This window comes from Triticum dicoccoides, chromosome 6A, assembly GCF_002162155.2.
Source record: "Triticum dicoccoides isolate Atlit2015 ecotype Zavitan chromosome 6A, WEW_v2.0, whole genome shotgun sequence".
Taxonomy (NCBI): domain Eukaryota; kingdom Viridiplantae; phylum Streptophyta; class Magnoliopsida; order Poales; family Poaceae; genus Triticum; species Triticum dicoccoides.
Genome location: NC_041390.1, coordinates 130507637 through 130532766, shown reverse-complemented (window position 1 = coordinate 130532766; position 25130 = coordinate 130507637).

Sequence of the window (25130 nt, the reverse complement as noted above, 5' to 3'; positions counted from 1 at the left end):
TGGAGGCGTCCAAGAAGGGGAAGATCTCCCTTTCGGACGACTCGGACTCGGATGCCGAAGCCGTCCCCAAGTGGCGCCCCAGGTCAAAGCCCCTGGCCACATCGTAAGTGTCCAAGGATATTGTGTGTGTGTGTATATATATATATATATATATATATATATATATATATATATATCCAATTTTTATGATTGTAGTTTTAACACACTTAAATTGCATGGTGCAGTCTGGCCTGCAATCTCCCCCAACTATCATGGTCTTCTAGGAACTCGCTGGGGTCGGAGATGGTGGAGAGCGAGATGCCTCCACGAGCCTCCCCGCCAACTGCCACGGAGAACACCAAAGTGTTGTCCCGAAGAGCCTCTTCGGGCCATGGAGAGGTGCGGGAGGCCATCCAGACGGTGCCAGAGGGCAACACCGCGGCTACTGAGAACATGGGGGAACTGACCCCCATGGAGACCGGTAACAGGGGCCACGACTAATCCGACTTCCAACCGAACATTATTCCGGAGACCCGTACGACTCTGGAATCGAGCGAGCGACCTCCTTTGAAGGAGGGGGGAGCTTCGACTCCATCGGCGACCTCTATCAATCCAGAGGCGCTGGACACTTTGGTGGAAGCGCTTCGACGCGATTCCATTGTGGAGGAGCACCGTACCCTCATGGGTACGGTGGTTGAGAAGGTTCAGTCCGCCAAAAGCGGGCTGAACAAAGCCTTTACCAGCCTATTAACATGCTTTGAGGTGCGTGATGTAATATTCTTAGATGCTTTGCATATGCGAAGAATATGCCTGTGAATAGATAGTAGCCCCTGAGACTCTATTAGGCTTTTGAAAAGAAGGGCCGGACAGAGGATCAAGTAATATTCGCAGGAGGTAACATACTTTTCTATTTTGATATACATGCTTCACTATTAGCGGCAACCGCCCAGACCGCCGAAGTGTCCGAGCTCAAGCAGAAGCTGGAGCGGGCCGATGAGGACCTCGTCCGCATCAACAAGCGGTTTGATGAGGTGCAAGGTATGTTTTGAAAAAAATGTTTACACACCTGAAGTAATATGCCAATGCGGGGTCTAATCTCATGTGTTGTCCTGATCATATTTGCAGGTAGTGCGGCCGAGGTCGAGAACCTGAAGAGCGCCCTTGCCCAAGTCAAGGAGCAGGCGCGGGTGAGCCAAGCGGCCGCTGAAAAAGCGGCTGCGGACTTAGAGGCCGAGCAAGTCACCCGCCGCAAGTATGAAGAGCGGATGACCGAAGTGGAGCAGGAGATCCAAGATGCAGCCAACAAGTGCGAGGCCTTGGAGGAGAAGAATAAGGCCCAAGCGGACGATCTCACCAAGGCTCTTTAGGAGGCTAAGGAGGCGCGGACCGAGTCCCAGGCAGCTCACGAGGAGATCAAGCAAGCCGAATAGATAGCGGCTGGTAAGCCCTTTCTTTTACAGAGTATATTTGGCGGTCGGAGATATGGCTTGCTTAATCGACTATGGAGTTCTCCATACGCCTTTGCGGATCTCCCAAGGAGTGTGGCCGATGCCGCACAATTCTTCCGGTCTCAGGAGGGAAACACGACAGAGAAGCTCTTCTGGTCCCAATACCTGGTGCCAGAAAGGCCAGCGCTGCTGAACAACCAGATGATGTAGTTGGCGGAGCTACATAGGATGTCCGGTTTGGCCATGAAGGACATCATAGTCCGGCTATGGCTAGCTGGACCCATTCCGAGCAGCTACTTCGGCTTGGTCAAGTGACTTGGCGATGCCCTGCCCCGAGTTGAAGCTGTGAAGCGCTCTACGTGCATAGAGGGTGCGCGGATGGCCTTTGCCCGCGTCAAGATGCACTGGGCGAAGATGAAGGCTGCCGCTGTGGCAGTTGAGGGTCCACCCGAGGGCAAGGACTACCGCAAGCCGGAGCGATACTTCGAAGACGTCCTTGAGGGTGCCCGTTTAATAGAGGGTCAATGCTCGAGGATATTATGTTTGAATGAATGTATCCGGGCTGCCCAGACTTTGGGTTATGAAACAAGGCCTTTGTAATATACTTGTGCTTTTATCCGAAATTATTTTCCTCCTGTGCGGCCATATTTATTTTTGAAAGTTTGCTAGTCGTCGGCTTCAACCCCCACGTAGATACTACACGGGTGTTCGGAATAGCACATGAGCACACTTGAACCAGTGTCTTGGTCCGTAAAGGAGGTGTCAGTGCAGCGAACCAGGCAATCAAACTATGCGACTTTATCACTCTCACTTAGCCATAGGAGTTTGACAATGGGACTATAGGCAAGCCCCTGGTGTTTGTTAGGCTATCCGAACATGGATGCTTTAGGTGCATGACCGGGTGAAGGCCAGTCCTTCCTATAACACGGAAAAAATCGCACAAGATTTAGTAAGTCACCGAACTGCTGACCAGCTCTCGCTATATCATGACAGTCAGTTTTCGGCTTTCTCTACTGATGTGTTTGACCGGACGAGCCAGAAACACAATCGCGGTAGTTCTCCCTTTACTACCTTGGCCAAACAAGTGGAACGTAAGGTGGCAACCATAGGATCCGGGCAACCCAACTATTGACCAAAGACATGATTCGGAGCCGATGCATATAATGCAGTATTCGGGGCGCCGAAGTATACTATAGAAGTGTTCGGACTTTCATTTTTGAAAAGTATAAGTGGCCGAATAGAGCCCCTGGCAATTTATGCCGAGGTGTATGTGTCCATCTGTCGTGAAGACGGAATATAGATTATGAAATAAGCCAATACCGAATAAGGTTGGACAAAACTGTTTCCGCTATAGTCTGGTTGATACGTCAAATGTGTTCTTACAGAGAATGCCATAATCATCAAGGCTATTTTACATCCCAAGAATTTGAGAACAAGGTAAAGCTTTATACAGGTCCTAAAAAGGTGGTCTTGAAGATCCTTTGGACACCCTGCCGCACGTCTGCATCGCTTTTCACCTTGGTGTAGGATCCTTTGAGAGGATCAACAATCGAGTATATGGAAGGGGCCTGGGAAAGGGCCCTTTGTACCACCAAAAAGTGACTTAGGTTTTAAAGAACCTGGAAAATAAAACAGAGAAAAAAAAGAGAGAAAAGGAAGAATATTAAGGTCCAAATAGGGTCGAGCCGTATGGAGGACTTTGTCCTTAGTGTTCCTCCCTCCTTGCCCATGGTATTTTTAATGCGTAGTTATGTACGCGCGGTACGTATGTCGCGATTAGGTGGGTTTTTTTATGGAGGCCGAATTGCTAATCAAATTCTGGATGAACCGAACTGTCGTTCTGCAGGGTAGACTGGACTCGCTTGACAGTGTCCGTGGGCTTGATGGCCGATGAAGTATTTGGTTTGATAAGGCCGCCCTATGCCTCGGCTGCGAGGGTCGTGGTATGCTCCTCAGTATGGAGGGAGCGCTCCATGTTTCCATTGACTGTCATAACACCGCGTGGTCCGGGCATCTTAAGCTTTAGATAGGCATGGTGCAGGACTGTGTTGAAATAGGCGAAAGCGGTTCGTCCGAGCAGTGCATGATAGCCACTATGGAAGGGGACGATGTCGAAGATCAAATCTTCGCTTCGGAAGTTAGCCAGTGAGCCAAAGACTACCTCCAGCATTATTGATCCTGTGCAGCAGGCCTCTATGCCAAGTATTACTCCTTTAAAGGTGGTTTTAGTGGGCTTGATCCTTGACGGATCAATACCCATTTTACGGACAGTGTCCTGATAAAGCAGGTTAAGACTGCTGCCACCGTCCATGAGGACTCGCGTGAGATGGAATCTTTCGATGATTGGATTGAGGACCAATGTTGCCGAACCTCTGTGACGGATACTGGTTGGATGGTCTCTGGGGTCAAAAGTAATCGGACAGGCCGACCATGGGTTGAATTTTGGGGCAACTGGCTCTATGGCGTAGACGTCCCTTAGTGCGTGCTTGCGCTCCCGCTTAGGGATATGAGTGATGTAGATCATATTCACTGTTTTTACCTCGGGGGGAATTTCTTTTGCCCCCTGTGTTTGTTCGGCGAGGCTCATCATCATCCTCACTAGGCGTCCCTTTCCCCTTATGTTCGGTGTTTAGCTTACCAGCCTATTTAAAGACCCAACAATTTCTGTTTGTATGATTGGCAGGCTTGTCAGGGGTGCCATGAATCTGGCAAGGCCGATCGAGTATTCTGTCCAAACTGGATGGACCATCTTTGTTTCCTTTGAATGGCTTCTTCCGCTGACCGGGTTTAGAGCCACTAAATCCGGCGTTTCCCGCCGCGTCTTCGGTATCTTCATTGCTGCTTCGACACTTGTGTTTGTTGCGTCATGGCCTCCATTGCCATCTCTGGCTTCGGAGGTGCCAGGGTTGCTGGTGCTGTTGCTTCTACGAGCTAGCCAGCTATCTTCTCCCACGCAAAAGTGGGTCATGAGTGCGGTAAGAGCTGCCATGGACTTCGGTTTTTCTTGGCCCAGGTGTTGGGCGAGTGCTACCTCCTGAGCACTGCGTTGGATTTCCCTGAAGAGGAGAGGATGATGTAGCAAAGTAGCGTAAGTATTTCCCTCAGTTTTTGAGAACCAAGGTATCAATCCAGTAGGAGGCTACGCGCGAGTCCCTCGTACCTACACAAAAACAATAGCTCAACGCAACCAACACGCTTAGGGGTTGTCAATCCCTTCACTGTCACTTACGAAAGTGAGATCTGATAGAGATGATAAATAATATTTTTGGTATTTTTGGTATAGAGATGCAAAGTAAACAGTAAAAGGCAAAGTAAAAGCAAAGCAATAATAAAGTGATGGAGATTGATATGATGAGAAAGAGACCCAAGGGCCATAGGTTTCACTAGTGGCTTCTCTCAAGAGCATAAGTATTCTACGGTGGGTGAACAAATTACTGTTGAGCAATTGATAGAATTGAGCATAGTTATGAGAATCTCTAGGTATGATCATGTATATAGGTATCACATCCGAGACAAGTAGACCGACTCCTGCCTGCATCTACTACTATTACTCCACTCATCGACCGCTATCCAGCATGCATCTAGAGTATTAAGTGAAAAACATAGTAACGCCTTAATTAAGCAAGATGACATGATGTAGAGGGATAGTTTCATGCAATATGATAAAAACCCCATGTTGTTATCCTCGATGGCAACGATACAATACGTGCCTTGCTGCCCCTTCTATCACTGGGAAAGGACATCGCAAGATCGAACCCAAAGCTAAGCACTTCTCCCATGGCAAGAACAACCAATCTAGTAGGCCAAACCAAACTGATAATTCGAAGAGACTTGCAAAGATAACCAATCATACATAAAAGAATTCAGAGAAGATTCAAATATTATTCATAGATAGACTTGATCATAAACCCACAATTCATCGATCTCAACAAACACACCGCAAAAAGAAGATTGCATCGAATAGATCTCCACGAGAGAGGGGGAGAACATTGTATTGAGATCCAAAAAGAGAGAAGAAGCCATCCAGCTACTAACTATGGACCCATAGGTCTGAAGTAAACTACTCACACTTCATCGGAGGGGCTTGGATGATGATGTAGAAGCCCTCCGTGATCGATGCCCCCTCCGGCGGAGCTCCGGAACAGGCCCCCAGATGGGATCTCATGGATACAGAACATTGCGGTGGTGGAATTAGGTGTTTTGGCTCCATATCTGATTGTTTGGGGGTACGTTGATATATATAGGAGGAACAAGTACATCGGTGGAGCAACAGGGGGCCCACGAGGGTGGGGGCACGCCTGGTAGGGTAGGGCACGCCCCCTACCTCGTGGCCTCCTGTTACGTGCCTTGACGTAGAGTCCAAGTCTCCTGAGTTGTATTCGGTGAGAAAATCACGCTCCCGAAGGTTTCATTCCGTTTGATATTCCTTTTCTTCGAAACCCTAAAAGAGGCAAAAAACAGCAATTCTGGGCTGGGCCTCCGGTTAATAAGTTAGTCCCAAAAATAATATAAAAGTGGATAATAAAGCCCAATAATGTCCAAAATAGTAGATAATATAGCATGGAGCAATCAAAAATTATAGATACATTGGAGACGTATCAAGCATCCCCAAGCTTAATTCCTGCTCGTCCTCGAGTAGGTACATGATAAAAACAGAATTTTTGATGCAGAGTGCTACTTGGCATAATTTCAATGCAATTCTTCTTAATTGTTGTATGAATATTCAGATTCAAAAGATTCAAGACAAAAGTTCATGTTGACATAAAAATAATAATACTTCAATGATACTAACAAAGCAATTATGTATTCTCAAAATAACATGGCCAAAGAAAGCTACCCCTACAAAATCTATAGTCTGGCTATGCTCTATCTTCACCACACAAAGTATTTAAATCATGCACAACCCCGATGACAAGCTAAGCAATTGTTTCATACTTTTGACATTTTCAAAACTTTTTCGATCTTCACGCAATACATGAGTGTGAGCCATGGATATAGCACTATATGTGGAATAGAATGGTGGTTGTGGAGAAGACAAAAAGAGGGGAAGATAGTCTCACATCAACTAGGCGTATCAACGAGCTATGGAGATGCCCATCAATAGATATCAATGTGAGTGAGTAGGGATTGCTATGCAACGGATGCACTAGAGCTATAAGTATATGAAAGCTCAACAAAAGAAACTAAGTGGGTGTGCATCCAACTCGCTTGCTCACGAAGACCTAGGGCATTTTGAGGAAGCCCATGATTGGAATATACAAGCCAAGTTCTATAATGAAAAATTCCCACTAGTATATGAAAGTGACAGAATGAGAGACTCTCTATCATGAAGATCATGGTGCTACTTTGAAGCACAAGTGTGGTAAAAGGATAGTAGCATTGTCCCTTCTCTCTTTTTCTCTCATTTTTTTATTTTTTTTATTTTGGCCTTTCTATTTTTTTATGGCATCTTTCCTTTATTTTTTTATTTGGGCTTCTTTGGCCTCTTTTATTTATTTTTCGTCTGGAGTCTCATCCCGACTTGTGGGGGAATCATAGTCTCCATCATCCTTTCCTCACTGGGACAATGCTCTAATAATGATGATCATCACACTTTTATTTTCTTACAACTCAACAATTACAACTCAATACTTAGAACAAAATATGACTCTGTATGAATGCCTCCGGCGGTGTACCGGGATATGCAATGAATCAATAGTGACATGTATGAAAGAATTATGAACGGTGGCTTTTCCACAAATACAATGTCAACTACATGATCATAATGAACGGAATGGTGGAAAGTTGCATGGAAATATATCTTGGAATGGCTATGGAAATGCCATGATAGGTAGGTATGGTGGCTGTTTTGAGGAAGGTATTTGGTGGGTGTAAGATACTGGCGAAAAGTGTGCGGTATTAGAGAGGCTAGCAATGGTGGAAGGAAGGAAATTGCGTATAATCCATGGACTCAACATTAGTCATAAAGAACTCATATACTTATTGCAAAAATCTATAAGTTATCAAAGCAAAATATTACGCGCATGCTCCTAGGGGGATAGATTGGTAGGAAAAGACCATCGCTCGTCCCCGACTGCCACTCATAAGGAAGAAGATCAATAAATAAATCATGCTCCGACTTCATCACATAACGGTTCACCATACATGCATGCTACGGGAATCACAAACTTTAACACAAGCATTTCTCAAATTCACAACTACTCAACTAGCATGACTCTAATATCACCATCCTCATATCTCAAAACAATTGTCAAGCATCAATTTTTTCTTAATATTCAACGCACTCAAAAGAAAGTTTTATAAATCTTGAATACCAAGCATATTTATTATTAAGAAAATTACCATGCTATTAAGACTCTCAAAATAATCTAAGTGAAGCATGAGAGATCAATAGTTTCTATAAAACAAATCCACCACCATGCTCTAAAAGATATAAGTGAAGCACTAGAGTAAAATTATATAACTCAAAAGATATAAGTGAAGCACTAGAGTAAAACTATAGAGCTCAAAAGATATAAGTGAAGCACATAGAGTATTCTATCAAATTCCAAATTATGTATGTCTGTCTCAAAAGATGTGTACAGCAAGGATGATTGTGGTAGACTAACAAGCAAAGACTCAAATTATAAAAGACGCTCCAAGCAAAACACATATCATGTGGTGAATAAAAATATAGCTCCAAGTAAAGTTACCGATAGAAGTAGACGAAAGAGGGGATGCCTTCCGGGGCATCCCCAAGATTTGGCTTTTAGGTGTACTTAGATTATCTTGGGGGTGCCATGGGCACCCCATGCTTAGGATCTTGCCACTCCTTGTTCCATAATCCATCAAATCTTTACCCAAAACATGAAAACTTCACAACACAAAACTTAAAGTAGAAAACTCGTGAGCTCCGTTAGCGAAAGAAAACAAAAGACCACTTGAAGGTACTGTAATGAACTCATTATTTATTTATATGGGTGTTAAACCTACTGCATTCCAACTTCTCTATGGATTATAAACTATTTTACTAGCCATAGATTCATCAAAATAAGCAAACAACACACGAAAAACAGAATCTGTCAAAAACATAACAGTCTGTAGTAATCTGTAGCTAGAGCAAGATCTGGAACCCCAAAAATTCTAAAATAAATTGCTGAACGTGAGGAATTTATCTATTAATCATCTGCAAAAAGAATTAACTAAATATCACTCCCCAAATAAAAATTACAGCAGTTCTCGTGAGTGCTAAAGTTTCTGTTTTTTACAGCAAGTTCAACAAGACTTTCCCCAAGTCTTCCCAACGGTTCTACTTGGCACAAACACTAATTAAACACAAAAAACACAACCAAAACAGAGGCTAAATAATTTATTTATTAAATAACAGCAAGGAATAATATTGGGTTATCTCCCAACAAGCACTTTTCTTTAAAGCCTTATAGCTAGGCATTGATAATTTTAATGATGCTCACATGAAAGACAAGAATTGAAGCACAAAAGGAGAATCATAAAGCATGTGACAAACACATCTAAGTCTAACATACTTCCTATGCATAGGCATCTAATAGGTGAACAAATTATCAAGGCAAGCAAAAACTAGCATATGCAAGGAAGAGGAAAGAAACAATAGCAATCTCAACATAACGGGAGGTAATTTAGTAACATGAAAAATTTCTACAACCATATTTTCCTCTCTCATAATAATTACATGTGGGATCATAAGAAAATTCAAAAAAATAGCTATCACATAGAGTATTTTCAACACGATCCACATGCATGCAAAGTTGACACTCTTCCAAAATAGTGGGATTAACATTAACTAAAGACATGACCTTTCCAAACGCACTTTTATCAAAAACTTCATAAGATTGAACATTCTCCAAATATGTGGGATCTAAAGTTGACATTCTTCCAAACCCACTTTCAATATTATTTCAAACATTATAATCAATCTCATATTCATCATGGGGCTTAAATAAAGTTTCAAGATCATAAGAAGAATCACCCCAATCATGATCATTGCAACAAGTAGAGGACATAGCAAAACTAGCATCCCCAAGCTTAGGGTTTTGCATATTATTAGCACAATTTACATTAATAGAATTTATACTATCATCATTGAAATCATGCTTTTTATTCAAAGATCTATCATGAATCACTTCATAAAGTACTTCATCACACTTTCCAGATTCACGAATTTCAAGCAAAACCTCATAAAGATTAGCAAGTGGATGAGGATCCATAGATCTTAGGTTCTCTATTTAGTAATAAATAAACAACTATTCCAACCATACGAGCAAACAAGAAACGGGCAAAAAGAGGCAAATAGAGAGAGAGAGAGAGGGAGGATAGAGAGAGAGAGGGCGAATAAAACGGCAAGGGTGAATTGGGGGAGAGTAAAACGAGAGGCAAATGGCAAATAATGTAATGTGGGAGACAGGGATTGTGATGGGTACTTGGTATGTTGACTTTTGCGCAGACTCCCTGGCAACGGCGCCAGAAATGGCTCGTTGTCGGGAGTCAAATCTTGACTTGCGCGAACCTCCCCGGCAATGGCGCCAGAAATTCTTCTTGCTACCTCTTGAGCACTGTGTTGGATTTCCCCGAAGAGGAGAGGATGATGCAGCAAAGTAGCGTAAGTATTTCCCTCAGTTTTTGAGAACCAAGGTATCAATCCAGTAGGAGGCTACGCGCGAGTCCCTCGTACCTACACAAAAACAATAGCTCAATGCAACCAACGCGCTTAGGGGTTGTCAATCCCTTCACGGTCACTCACGAAAGTGAGATCTGATAGAGATGATAAATAATATTTTTGGTATTTTTGGTATAGAGATGCAAAGTAAAAAGTAAAAGGCAAAGTAAAAGCAAAGCAATAATAAAGTGATGGAGATTGATATGATGAGAAAGAGACCCGGGGGCCATAGGTTTCACTAGTGGCTTCTCTCAAGAGCATAAGTATTCTATGGTGGGTGAACAAATTACTGTTGAGCAATTGACAGAATTGAGCATAGTTATGAGAATATCTAGGTATGATCATGTATATAGGCATCCCGCCCGAGACAAGTAGACCGACTCCTGCCTGCATCTACTACTATTACTCCACTCATCGACCGCTATCCAGCATGCATCTAGAGTATTAAGTTAAAAACAGAGTAACACCTTAAGCAAGATGACATGATGTAGAGGGATAGTTTCATGCAATATGATAAAAATCCCATCTTGTTATCCTCGATGGCAACGATACAATACGTCCATTGTTGCCCCTTCTGTCACTGGGAAAGGACACCGCAAGATCGAACCCAAAGCTAAGCACTTCTCCCATGGCAAGAACAACAAATCTAGTAGGCGAAACCAAACTGATAATTCGAAGAGACTTGCAAAGACAACCAATCATACATAGAAGAATTCAGAGAAGATTCAAATATTATTCATAGATAGACATGATCATAAACCCACAATTCATCGGTCTGAACAAACACACCGCAAAAAGAAGATTACATCGAATAGATCTCCACGAGAGAGGGGGAGAACATTGTATTGAGATCCAAAAAGAGAGAAGAAGCCATCTAGCTAGTAACTATGGACCCGTAGGTCTGAAGTAAACTACTCACACTTCATCGGAGGGGCTTGGATGATGATGTAGCAGCCCTCCGTGATCGATGCCCCCTCCGGCGGAGCTCCGGAACAGGCCCCAAGATGGGATCTCGTGGATACAGAAAGTTGCGATGGTGGAATTTGGTTTTTTGGCTCCGTATCTGATTGTTTGGGGGTACGTGGATATATATAGGAGGAATAAGTACGTCGGTGGAGCAACAGGGGGCCCACGAGGGTGGGGGCGCGCCTAGTAGGGTAGGGCGCGCCCCCTACCTCGTGGCCTCCTATTACGTGCCTTGATGTAGGGTCCAAGTCTCCTGAGTTGTATTCGGTGAGAAAATCACGTTCCCGAAGGTTTCATTCCGTTTGGACTCCGTTTGATATTCCTTTTCTTCGAAACCCTAAAACAGGCAAAAAACAACAATTCTGGGTTGGGCCTCCGGTTAATAGGTTAGTCCCAAAAATAATATAAAAGTGGATAATAAAGCCCAATAATGTCCAAAACAGTAGATAATATAGTATGGAGCAATCAAAAATTATAGATACGTTGGAGACGTATCAGCGAGCGATTCATCACGGACGCTGTGTTTAAAGGACGCCAGAGCTTCGGTGTCCGGACAATTGACAATTTGGTTCTTTTTAATTAAGAACCTAGTCCAGCGTTTTCGGGCTGACTCTCCGGGCTGTTGGACTATATGACTAAGGTAATCGGCATCCAGAGGTCGGACATAGGTACCTTGGAAGTTGTCTCTAAAGGCGTCTTCCAAATCTTCCCAGCTACCAATAGAGTTCTCTGGGAGGCTATTTAGCCAGTGCCGTGCTGGTCCTTTTAGTTTTAAGGGGAGGTATTTGATGGCGTGGAGATTGTCACCGCGTGCCATGTGGGTATGGAGAAGGAAGTCTTCAATCCATACCGCGGGATCTGTCGTGCCGTCGTATGATTTGATGTTTACGGGTTTAAACCCTTCTGGGAACTGGTGTTGCATTACCTCATCGGTAAAGCATAAGGGGTGTGCGGCGCCTCTATATCGAGCAACGTCACGACGGAGTTCGGATGACATCCGTATGCGGTTTTCGGCCCTGGTGAGGTTATGCCTACTGCGCCAGGCTTGACTGTCGTCTTCTCGCATTGGGGGGCCACCCCCTTAATCATAGATTGATCTGGCTTGGCCTCCTCTATTGCTCAGGTCTTGTCGTAGGTCGTAGGTGTATCGTGGAGCCACTGTCTTTCTTCCCCTAAGGCGAGGTGGTGCGGTGCTACCTCTTGAGCACTGCGTTGGATTTCCCCGAAGAGGAAGGGATGATGCAGCAAAGCAGCGTAAGTATTTCCCTCAGTTTTTCAGAACCAAGGTATCAATCCAGTAGGAGGTTGCACGCGCATCCCCTAGTACCTACACAAAGCAAATAACTCCTTGCAACCAACTCGATAAGGGGTTGTCAATCCCTTCACGGTCACTTACGAGAGTGAGATCTGATTGATATGATAAGATGATATTTTTGGTATTTTTGTGGTAAAGATGCAAAGTAAAATAAAAGCAAAGGAAATAACTAAGTATTGCAGGATTAATATGATGAAGATAGACCCGGGGGCCATAGGTTTCACTAGTGGCTTCTCTCAAGAGCATAAGTATTTTACGGTGGGTGAACGAATCACTGTTGAGCAATTGACAGAATTGAGCATAGTTATGAGAGTATCTAGGTATGATCATGTATATAGGCATCACGTCCGAGACAAGTAGACCGACTCCTGCCTGCATCTACTACTATTACTCCACTCATCGACCGCTATCCAGCATGCATCTAGAGTATTAAGTTCATGAAAACAGAGTAACACCCTAAGCAAGATGACATGATGTAGAGGGATAAATTCATGCAATATGATAAAAACCCATCTTGTTATCCTTGATGGCAACAATACAATACGTGCCTTGCTGCCCCTACTGTCACTGGGAAAGGACACCGCAAGATTGAACCCAAAGCTAAGCACTTATCCCATTGCAAGAAAGATCAATCTAGTAGTCCAAACCAAACTGATAATTCAAAGAGACTTGCAAAGATAATCAATCATACATAATAGAATTCAGAGAAGATTCAAATATTGTTCATAGATAAACTTGATCATAAACCCACAATTCACTAGTCTCAACAAACACACCGCAAAAAGAAGATTACATCGAATAGATCTCCACAAGAGAGGGGGAGAACATTGTATTGAGATCCAAAAAGAGAGAAGAAGCCATCTAGCTAATAACTACGGATCCGAAGGTCTGAGGTAAACTACTCACACTTCATCGGAGAGGCTATGGTGTTGATGTAGAAGCCCTCCGTGATGGATACCCCCTCTGGCGAGCTTCGGAACAGGCCCCAAGATGGGATCTCATGGATACATGAAGTTACGGCGGTGGAATTAGGGTTTTGGCTCTGTATCTAATCGTTTGGGGTACGTGGATATATATAGGAGGAAGGAGTACGTCGGTGGAGCAACAGGGGGGCCATGAGGGTGGAGGGCGCGCCTGGGGGGGGGGTAGGCGCGCCCCCTACCTCGTGGCCTCCTCCTTTGTTTCTTGACGTAGGGTCCAAGTCTCCTGGATCATGTTCGGTGAGAAAATCACGTTCCCGAAGGTTTCATTCCGTTTGGACTCCGTTTGATATTCCTTTTCTTCGAAGCCCTAAAATAGGCAAAAAACAGCAATTCTGGGCTGGGCCTCCGGTTAATAGGTTAGTCCCAAAAATAATATAAAAGTGGAAATTAAAGCCCAATACTGTCCAAAATAGTAGATAATATAGCATGGAGCAATCAAAAATTATAGATACATTGGAGACGTATCATGCGGCTTGGTGTTCAGCGTAGGTGGCCTATTTATCTCGTCCACATGGTGGCCGGTCTGGTCATCAGCGCGATCATGTTTTGACGGTATTGGCTCGAAGGCCTCGTCATCGAATTGTGGTAGTAGCCGACGCTTCGGATAACTCTTTGTTGGGCGTTGGAGGCCATATTCTTCGGCACCTAGGACCTGGGTCCATCTATTGTTGAGTGTATCCTGTTCAGGTTGGAGCCGCCGCTACTGCTTTTTTAGGCTTCTTGCAGTGGCGATTAATTGCCGCTGGAAGCGCTCCTGCTCGAGGGGTTCCTCTGGCACGATGAAATCTTCGTTGCCGAGGCCGACATCATCCTCGGAGAGCGGTAGATAGTTGCTATATTCTGAATCCTCGTTCTCGACCGGATCGTCGGGGTTAACTTGCCCCTCCTCCACATCATCCTATTCGGATGTGGGCTCGACGGGGGCTTCGGGGTCTTTGGCGTTTTCTGTTGTGTTATTGTCTCTGGTGCCGGTATTACTGTCTTTTTCACGATGCGATTTTGAGCGGCGTCACTGGCTTTGACGCTTTGGTGGTGCCTCAGCAGGTTTGTCCTCAACCGGATCCTCCCTTCCTTCACCATCATCCTCTTTGGGTGTATCCACCATATACATGTCGTATGTGGATGTGGCCGTCCAATGTCCGGTAAAGGCGGGTCTTGGCCTTGTTCTTCTCCGGCATCGTTGTCCATCTCGTCGATGTCTTCGGAGGTGTAATCCAGCATGTTGGTTAAGTCCTCAACGGTGGCTACGAAGTGGGTGGTGGGTGGGACATAAAATTCCCTGCTCTCAGCCCCTAGTCCGGGCTGGGCATAGTTCAGAGGTGATTCCTCTGTAATGGCGAGGGACCGCATTAAGTCTAGAGCCTCGTTTAAGAGTGAGGATTGGACGGGGAAATGGGAGTCCGCAGGGCTGGCCAGGGCAAAGGCCTCTTGGCCACGCTCACTTGGCGCGGACTTCGAGAGTTTGGAGCTAGAGTCCGGGGGAGAGTCCAGCCTTTCATTGATAGGGGGAATCCAGTCTGATTCTGAGTTTGCCGAGGACAGAATCACTTCCGGATCTCCGGTAGTGAGCTTCGTAGCAGAGAGTACGACGGGCTCCAAACTCCCATCTACAAACCTTCGAAGATCAAGTCTCCTCATATATCGGTGACATAATTTAGGTTCCCAAAACTGATCCGATGATTAGGGGCGTAGCTGTCAATTTGTTCGAGGCGACCAATTAAGTTGGCACGCAGAGTGAAGCCGCCGAACACAAAAATTTGACCGGGGAGGAAAGTTTCCCCGGAAACGGCATCGTTGTTGATGATCGAACGAGCCATCGAACCTTGTGTCGACGGCACAGTGGAACTCTCAATGAAAGCACCATGTCGGTGTCAAAACCGGCTGATCTCGGGTAGGGGGTCCCGAACTGTGCGTCTGAGGATCGAAGGTAACAGGAGACAAGGGAGACACGATGTTTACCCAGGTTCGGGCCCTCTTAATGGAGGTAAAACCCTACGTCCTGCTTCATTGTATTTGATGAGTATAGGGGTTACAAGAGTTGATCTACCTCGTGATCATGATGGCTAAACCCTAGATGTCTAGCCTATATGATTTGTCTTAGCCTCTACGGACTATACCCTCCAGTTTATATAGAAACTAGAGGGGCCTAGGGTTGTACAAAGTCGATTTACAGAGAAAGGAAATTATACATCCGGATGCTAGGCTTGCCATCCACGCAAAGGAGAGTCCCATACGGACACGAGGCAAGGTCTTTTGACTTGTATCTTCACGGCCCATCAGTCCGGCCCATATCAGATAGCCCGGACACCCGAGGACTCCTTAGTCCAGGACTCCCTCAATGGTGAAAGGCCAGAATCTGGGAACGCAGAAACAAAGAGAGATCCAATCTTGAAGGGGCTCCCGCCCCTCCGCCGCCATGGAGGCCAAGGACCGTAAACCCTCCTCCCATCTAGGGGGGAGGTCAAGGAAGAAGAAGAAGGAGGGGGCCTCTCTCTCCTCCTCTCTACCGGTGGCGCCGGAACACCGCCGGGGCAATCATCATGTGACGGCGATCTACTCCAACAACTCCGTCATCTTCACTAACACCTCCATCACCTTCCCACATCTATCTACAGCAGTCCACTCTCCCGCAACCCGTTGTACCCTCTACTTGAACATATTGCTTTTATGCTTCATACTATTATCCAATGATGTGTTGCCATCTTACGATGTCTGAGTAGATTTGTGTTGTCCTATCGGTGATTGGTGAATTGCTATGATTGGTTTAATTTGCTTATGGTTATGTTCTTGTCCTTTGGTGCCCATCAAATGAGCGCGCGCGTGGATCACGCCATAGGTTTAGTTTTATGTTGATAGGACTATGTATAGGACGGCAAGGGTGATAGCAGCTTCAGCCTAGCATAGAAATTGATGCATACGGGATTGAGGGACCAATATATTGTAATGCTATGGTTGGGTTTTACCTTAATGAACATTAGTAGTTGCGAATGCTTGCTAATAGTTCCAATCATAAGTGCATAGAATTCCAAGTAAGGGATGACATGCTTGATGATGCCATTAACCTAGGGTAGGGTCATAGACCTGACCTAGATGCCCTACCCAAGGTCACTACCATAGAGTGAAGAACCTTCAAAGTACAACAAAGGATACCAACTGAAGTAACCTTGGAGTGCAATCCACTCGACCAATTATCTCACTCGGATACCCCGGTTCCATTCGACCAAGAAGAAGTCACTCGACCATACAAGAAACCACTGGGAGTACGGAAGGTCTAAAGCCACTCAGGATGGAAACGGTTAGGCGTTCACTCCGTAGTCTTTAAGATCATTTATATCTCTTTATAGTTGGCGTTATCAATAACACCCTGTCTTAATGTACATTGAACGCCGTGTAATGAGCGATGGCTGGGGTCCTGGCGCACTCTATATAAGCCACCCCTCCTCTGGCACAAGGGTTCGCACCCCCTGTAATTTTCACGCATAATACAGCTGACCAAGCCTCCGGGCACCAAGACGTAGGGCTATTACTTCCTCCAAGAAGGGCCTGAACTCGTAAAACCTTGCGTGCACAATCTCATCGTAGCTAGGACCTTGCCTAGTCCTACATACCCCCTATTCTATTGTTAGACGGCTTACTCCCACGACAGTTGGCGCCCACCGTGGGGCAGGTGTCTTAGCGACTTTCGGCAGGGTTGCAGTTTTTCCAATCTTCATTAACATGGTTTCCGGTGGTGGTTGGGCTTTGGGTCGCGAGATCCGACTCGGCGCGCTCATCTTCATCACCGATGACTCCGCATGGTTATAAGAGGCCCCTCTCGATGTCGAGGCCCTTCCCGTCCACGGGGCGGCACACTTCCATGCGAGTGTCTGCGGCGTCCTCCTGCAGCAGCCGTCGACCCAGTATCAGTCGGCTTCAGCGCTGGGTGAAACATGTGGTGGCCCGCCAGTCAACCACCCCACAAGTCGCGGCAATCGAGCCCGACGAATCTCCCTATAGACTATTCCACCTGTCGACTGGTTCCGCTGAGACTCTGTCCGAGGGTGGGAGCAGCGACCCGGCGGCGGAGGTCCTGATGGTCGACAGTTCGACACGCCGCGCAGACCGCCTGGTTTCCATCGCGGTGGCGGTGGTGATGGTGGAGGCGGCCCGTCTCGTGGTCGTGACGAGTATCATCTCGAAGCCCTCACTTCAGAGCAGAGGGAAGAGCTGCATCATCGCAACATGGAGGCCCTCCACACCCCCATCATCGGAGAAACCTCTGAGGCTCGGGCCTTGGAGGCTGCGCACCTGGCCACCTTGGCTGAGCGCGCACGTCTGGAGAATCTCCAACATTCACTCGACGAATGCGCTCGTTGGCAGATCCCCGAATCCAGTCGACGGAATCAACAATTGTTTCCGCCTGAACCTCGGGTATATCACACACCAGTCCAAAATCTTGCAGCCGCAACCCGTATAGCAGAGTCGATTCATCCATCCTGTTCAGAGGCTGGCAGAGGTTTGATGCAAATTCGAGCATTGCTTCGGGCGGCGGGGGAACAAAACTCACCCATTTCTCAGTCACGCAACATGATCCACAGCGGGTCCGTGGTGGCGGACACCGTCCAGTTGGCTCACAGCCCAAGATCGCCTCCACGGCATGAGGGCCGTGGGCATCTCCAGGAGCAGTACCTGGGTCGGAACCACGAGCAGTATGATCATCGACTCAGCCGTGATGACCGCCGTCGAGTTCCTACGCCCCCTCCGAGGGCCGGATCGTATGTGCCCCGGCATTACGATGACAGGCGCCCATATGGTGATGACCGAAGGGCCCCAATCGACCCAAGAGAGCCTGGGTTTGATGCAAGATCAGTTCTTGTGCAGGGTCTGGTCATCAGAGGCCGGGCACACAGAGAAGGACTAGACAAAGATCGTCCGATTGGTAGCAGAGTGCATGTTTCTGGGCCTGAATGTTTCAGCAGAGCCATCAGAGCTGCTCAGATCCCTCCCAACTTGAGGTTGGCGACGGGAGTGAGTAAGTTCACCAGTGAATTGAAGCCAGACACTTGGTTAGAGGATTACCGGGTGGCTGTGCAGATTGGTGGCGGCAATGATGATGTGGCCATGAAGCACCTCCCCCTGAGGCTGGAGGATTCAGCCAGAGCTTGGTTGAATCAGTTGGCTCCTGGTAGTATCTTCAGTTGGGAAGAATTGGCAGGAGTGTTTGTCAGGACATTTGAAGGCACTTGCAAATAACCTGCAGGGCTGACCGAATTACATCATTGTGTCTAGAAACCGAATGAAAGTTTGAGAGATTTGATACATCTCCAACGTATCTATAAATTTTTTTTGGAACCTCGTATCTATAATTTTTTATTGTTCCATGCTATTATATTATGTGTTTTGGATGTTTATGGGCTTTATTAAACACTTTTATATTATTTTTGGGACTAACCTATTGACCCAGAGCCCAGTGCCAGTTCCTGATTTTTCCCTTGTTTCAGTGTTTTGAAGAAAAGGAATATCAAACGAAGTCGAAACAGAATGAAACCTTCTGGAGAAGTTATTTTTGGAAGGAAAGCAACCCGGGAGACTGGGAGTCCACGTCAAGGAAGCTTCAAGGAAGCCACAAGGTAGGGGGGCATGCCCACCCCCCCTGGGCGTGTCCTCCACCCTCGTGGGCCCCTCATGGCTCCCCTGATGTACTTCTTCCTCCTATATATCTCCATATACCCTAAAACGACCAGGGAGCACAATAGATCGGGAGTTTCGCCGCCAGAACCCTCCGTAGCCACCGAAAGCCAATCTAGACCCGTTCCGGCACCTTGCCGGAGGGGGCAATCCCTCTCCGGTGGCCATCTTCATCATCTCGGTGCTCTCCATGAGGAGGAGGGAGTAGTTCTCCCTCGGGGCTGAGGGTATGTACCAGTAGCTATGTGTTTGATCTCTCTCTCTCTCTCTCGTGTTGTTGAGATGATACGATCTTGATGTATCGCGAGCTTTCCTATTATAGTTGGATCTTATGATGTTTGCTCCCCCCTCTAATCTCTTGTAATGGATTGAGTTTTCCCTTTGAAGTTATATTTTCGGATTGAGTCTTTAAAGATTTGAGAACACTTGATGTATGTCTTGCCGTGTGTATCTGTGGTGACAATGGGATACCATGTGATTCACTTGATGTAGTTTTGGTGATCAACTTGCGGGTTCCGCCCATGAACCTATGCATACGGGTTGGCACAAGTTTTCGTCGTGATTCTCCGGTAGAAACTTTGTGGCTCTCTTTGAGGTTATATGTGTTGGTTGAATAGATGAATCTGAGATTGTGTGATGCATATCGTATAATCATACCCATGGATACTTGAGGTGACATTGGAGTATCTAGGTGACATTAGGGTTTTGGTTGATTTGTGTCTTAAGGTGTTATTCTAGTACGAACTCTAGGGTTGTTTGTGACACTTATAGGAATAGCCCAATGGATTGATTGGAAAGAATAACTTTGAGGTGGTTTCGTACCCTACCATAATCTCTTCGTTCGTTCTCCGCTATTAGTGACTTTGGAGTGACTCTTTGTTGCATGTTGAGGGATAGTTATGTGATCCAATTATGTTATTATTGTTGAGGGAACTTGCACTAGCGAAAGTATGAACCCTAGGCCTTGTTTCCACGCATTGCAATACTGTTTGTGCTCACTTTTATCATTAGTTACCTTGTTGTTTTTATATTTTCAGATTACAAAAACCTTTATCTTTCATCCATATTGCACTTGTATCACCATCTCTTCGCCGAACTAGTGCACCTATACAATTTACCATTGTATTGGGTGTGTTGGGGACACAAGATACTCTTTGTTATTTGGTTGCAGGGTTGCTTGAGAGAGACCATCTCCATCCTATGCCTCCTACGGATTGATAAACCTTAGGTCATCCACTTGAGGGAAATTTGCTACTGTCCTACAAACCTCTGCACTTGGAGGCCCAACAACGTCTACAAGAAGGTTCTGTAGTAGACATCAAGCTCTTTTCTGGCGCCGTTGCTGGGGAGGTGAGTGCTTGAAGGTATATCTTTAGATCTTGCAATCGAATCTTTTTGTTTCTTGTTTTAGCACTAGTCTAGTTTATAAAAGAAAACAACAAAAACAAATGGAATTGAGTTTGTCTCACACGCTTCATCTTTTTAATATCTTTCATGAGTATGATGGGAAGGAAAATTGTGCCAAAGTGTTAGAAGAAGAATGCATTAAAATGTTTGGCATTAAATTTTTGAATGATGAGCATGATTGCAATGTTGTTAGTATGAACTCCAGAGGTATACGTTTGATCTAGATTACCACACACGGTTCTGTTTTTGAAAGATTCTGTTTTCGATGTGTTGTATGCTTATTTTGATGAATCTATGAGTAGTATCGGAGGGTATGAACCATAGATAAGTTGGAATATAGTAGATATTACACCAATATGAATTTAGAATGAGTTCACAACAGTACCTAAGTGGTGATTTATTTTCCTATACTAACGGAGCTTACGAGTGACTCTTTGTTGCATGTTGAGGGATAGTTATGTGATCCAATTATCTTATTATTGCTGAGGGAACTTGCACTAGCAAAAGTATGAACCCTAGGCCCTGTTTCAACGCATTGCTATACTGTTTGTGCTCACTTTTATCATTAGTTACCTTGCTGTTTTTATATTTCCAGACTACAAAAACCTTTATCTACCATCCATATACCACTTGTATCACCATCTCTTCGCCGAACTAGTGCACCTATACAATTTACCATTGTAGTGGGTGTGTTGGGGACACAAGAGACTCTTCGTTATTTGGTTGCAGGGTTGCTTGAGAGAGACCATCTTCATCCTATGCCTCCTACGGATTGATAAACCTTAGGCTATCCACTTGAGGGAAATTTGCTACTGTCCTACAAACCTCTGCACTTAGAGGCCCAACAACGTCTACAAGAAGAAGGTTGTATAGTAGACATCAAGATTACATCCAGAGATGGACCGCTCTTCATCATACCATGGAGAATGTGTCAGAACATCAGGCAGTTTGCGCCTTTAAGGAGGGCGTTCGGTACATAGAGCTTAACTTGAAATTCGGTCGGACATGGGACATGTCCCTAGCTCGGATGATGGAAATAGCCACTCGGTACACTAACGGTGAGGAAGAAGACCGACTCTGCAGTGGCTCGGAGGAGGAAATTCCAGTCGGAAGCAGAAGCGCAAAGCCGAACCCGCAGGTCTTGGTGAGGCCGCAATTGTGAACCAAGCAAAATTTAAATGAAAGCCCAAGGGGCCATGGATCCCCAAGAAAGTGAAAGATCAAGCGGGAAATGATGTGCTTGATTTGCCGTGTCACATACACACCAAGAAAGATGAAGAGGGAAGCCTGATTTACCCCAAGCATACCACTCGACAATGTCAACTCCTAATTCCGAGCTTCCGAGAGGGCAAGCCCAGTGAAAAGGAAAAGGAATCTGATAATGATGAGGACAAGGAGGAGGATGAAGGTTATCCCAATGTCAATGCCACTCTAGTGATTTTTGCTGACATCGAGAGCAAAATTCGACTCAAAGTTATCAACACAAAAGTAAACATTGTTGCTCCGGCAACTACGACGTATCTGAAGTGGTCAAAACTCCCATTACATTCGACCTGTCCGATCACCCAGCGCACATTTCTAACCCCGGGCGACAAGCATTGGTGGTCGACCCAGTTGTTGGGGGCACTCAACTGACCAAGGTCTTGATGGACGGTGGCAGTGGTTTGAACATTTTATACGCTGAGACCCTCTGAGGGATGGGCATTCAAATGTCCAAGATCAGTGAAAGCAACATGCGATTCCACAGAGTCATCCTAGGGAAGAAAGCCGATTCACTCGGTTAGATCACTCTTGATGTGGTTTTCGGCGATTCAAATAATTACCGCAAGGAAAAGTTGACATTTGAAGTGGTTGATTTTCATAGTGCCTACCATGCTATTCTGGGCAGGCCTGCATATGCTCGTTTCATGGCTCGACCATGTTACATGTACCTGAAGTTGAAGATGCCTGGCCCCAGAGGCGTGATCACAATCACTGGAAATCGGCAGAGAGCAGAAGAGTGCCTCAATAAGGGCTCGAAGATTGCCGATGAGCAGATGGCAGCTGTGGAAATGGAAGAGTATCAGAAATATGCAGATCCGAGTGATTTGTTGCGAGCTAAGAAGCCTACTTCAGAGTCTGCATTTCAGTCGTCTCGTGAGACAAAACCTGTCCATGTTCACCCGGCCGCTCCGAATGCCGCTCCAACCCACATCTCAATGACACTCGATAGCAAATAGGAAGAAGCGCTCGTCTAGTTCCTCCGTGAGAACTGGGACATCTTTGCATGGAAACCATCTGACATCTCGGGTGTGCCCAGGGGACTGGCTGAGCACCGTTTGCGCGTCGACCCAAAAGTGAAACATGTCAAAGAGCATCTCCGTCAGTCCGCCGTGGAGAAGAGGAAGGCAATTGGCGAAGAAGTGGCTTGGCTTTTGGCAAATGAGTTCATCCGCAAGATATACCACTCTGAGTGGCTCGCCAATGTTGTTATGGTCCCTAAGAAAGATGATTCACTTTGTATGTGCAATGATTTCAAGCACATCAATCGGGCCTACCCGAAAGATCATTTCCCTCTCCCCCGCATCGACCAGATTGTCGACTCGACTGCTGGGTGTGAGCGCTTGTCCTTTTTGGATGCCTATTCCGGGTACCATCAGATCCGGCTGTATGGACCCGCCAAAATAAAAACAGCCTTCATCACCCCATTCTGGTGTTTTTGCTATATCACCATGCCTTTTGGTCTTAAGAATGCTAGCGCCACATTCATGCGCATGATTCAATAGTGCCTGCTCACTCAAATCAGTCGGAATGTGGAAGCATACATGGATGACATCCTGGTTGAGTCACGTAAAGGTTCCGACCTACTGGCTGACCTCGCTGAAACCTTTGCCAACTTAAGAAGATATGATATCAAGCTCAACTCATCAAAGTGCACATTCGGAGTCCCAGGGGGAAAGTTACTCGGTTTCCTCGTTTCCGAACGAGGAATCGACACAAACCCGGAAAAGGTTGGAGCGATCCTCCGAATGAAACGGCCTGTGCGTGTGCACGACGTCCAGAAGCTTACTGGTTGTTTGGTCGTGTTGAGTCGGTTTATCTCTCGTCTCGGTGAAAAAGCATTACCTCTTTACCGACTGATGAAGAAGTCTGACAAGTTCGAGTGGACTCCTGAAGCCGAAGCGGCATTTGTAGAGCTCAAAGCCATGCTTTCCACCCAGCCGGTGCTTGCTACCCCAATCAGCAAGGAGCCTCTACTGTTGTATATTACAGCCATTGGATAAGTTGTCAGCACAGTGCACACGGTCGAGCAGGAAGAAGAAGGCAAAGCCTACAAATTTCAACGCCAAGTGTACTATATTTCTGAAGTCTTGACTCTGTCCAAGCAAAGATATCCGCATTATCAGAAGCTTGTTTATGGAATTTACTTGACCACAAAGAAAGTTGAACACTATTTCTCAGACCACTCGATTTCAGTCATCAGCGACGCTCCATTATTTGAAATTCTGAACAATAGGGACGGAACTGGTCAAGTGGCAAAGTGGGCGATTGAACAATAGCAACCGACTCAGATTCACTCAGAACAGTGGACTATGTTCTTTGATGGATCCAAGATGCTGAATGGCTCTAGTGCTGGTGTGGTTCTGATATCCCCAAGAGGTGATAAGCTCAGCTATGTCCTCCAGATTCACTTTGATTCTTCAAACAATGAAGTTGAGTATGAGATACTTGTGTATGGGTTGCGTATGGCTATCTCACTCGGTGTCCGTCGCCTGATGGTCTACGGCGACCCAGACTTGGTGGTTAATCAAGTGATGAAGGAATGGGATATCAGGAGCCCAACTATGACTGGTTATTGCAATGCAGTTAGAAAGCTGGAGAAGAAGTTTGAAGCGTTGGAGCTCCACCACATACCTCGGATCAAGAATCAAGCTGTTGATGATCTGGCGAAGATAGATTCCACTCGGAAACCTATACCCAATAATGTGTTCTTGGAGCATCTCCATACCCCGTCTATTCAAGAAGATCCCTTTACGGAAGAGCCCCCACAACCAATCAGTTCAACCAATCTGACTGAAACTGAAGTCCCAGCTATAGTCGACCTAATCATGGAAGTTTTGGTAATCATCCCAGACTAGATGGTACCATATATTGTGTATTTTCTTAGAAAGGAACTCCCAGAGGATGAAGATGAGGCACGTCAGAACATCCGTCGATCCAAAGCCTTCACAGTGATAGGTGGACAACTTTACAAAGAAAGTGTTACTGGAGTTGCTCAGCGTTGCATCTCCCCAGAAGAAGGTCGAATGATCATAAATGAGATCCACTCCGGGACCTGTGGTCACCATGCATCCTCTCGTACCATCGTGGCCAAAGCATACCAAGATGACTGGCCGCACGCAAATGATATGGGGAAAGATATAGTCGACAAGTGCGAAGGCTGCCAGTTCTACTGAAAGATGTCTCACAAGCCTGCGTCTGCTTTGAAGACTATTCCACTCGTCTGGCCGTTTGCAGTTAGGGGGTTGGACATGGTCGGACCTTTCAAGACTGGCTGAAGTGATTTCTCTCATTTGCTTGCGGTAGTCGACAAATTCACCAAATGGATTGAAGCTAAGCCTATCAAGAATCTTGATTCAAGCACTGCCATCAGTTTCATCAAAGAGCTGATATTCAGATATGGAGCCCCTCACAGTATTATCATAGATAATGGC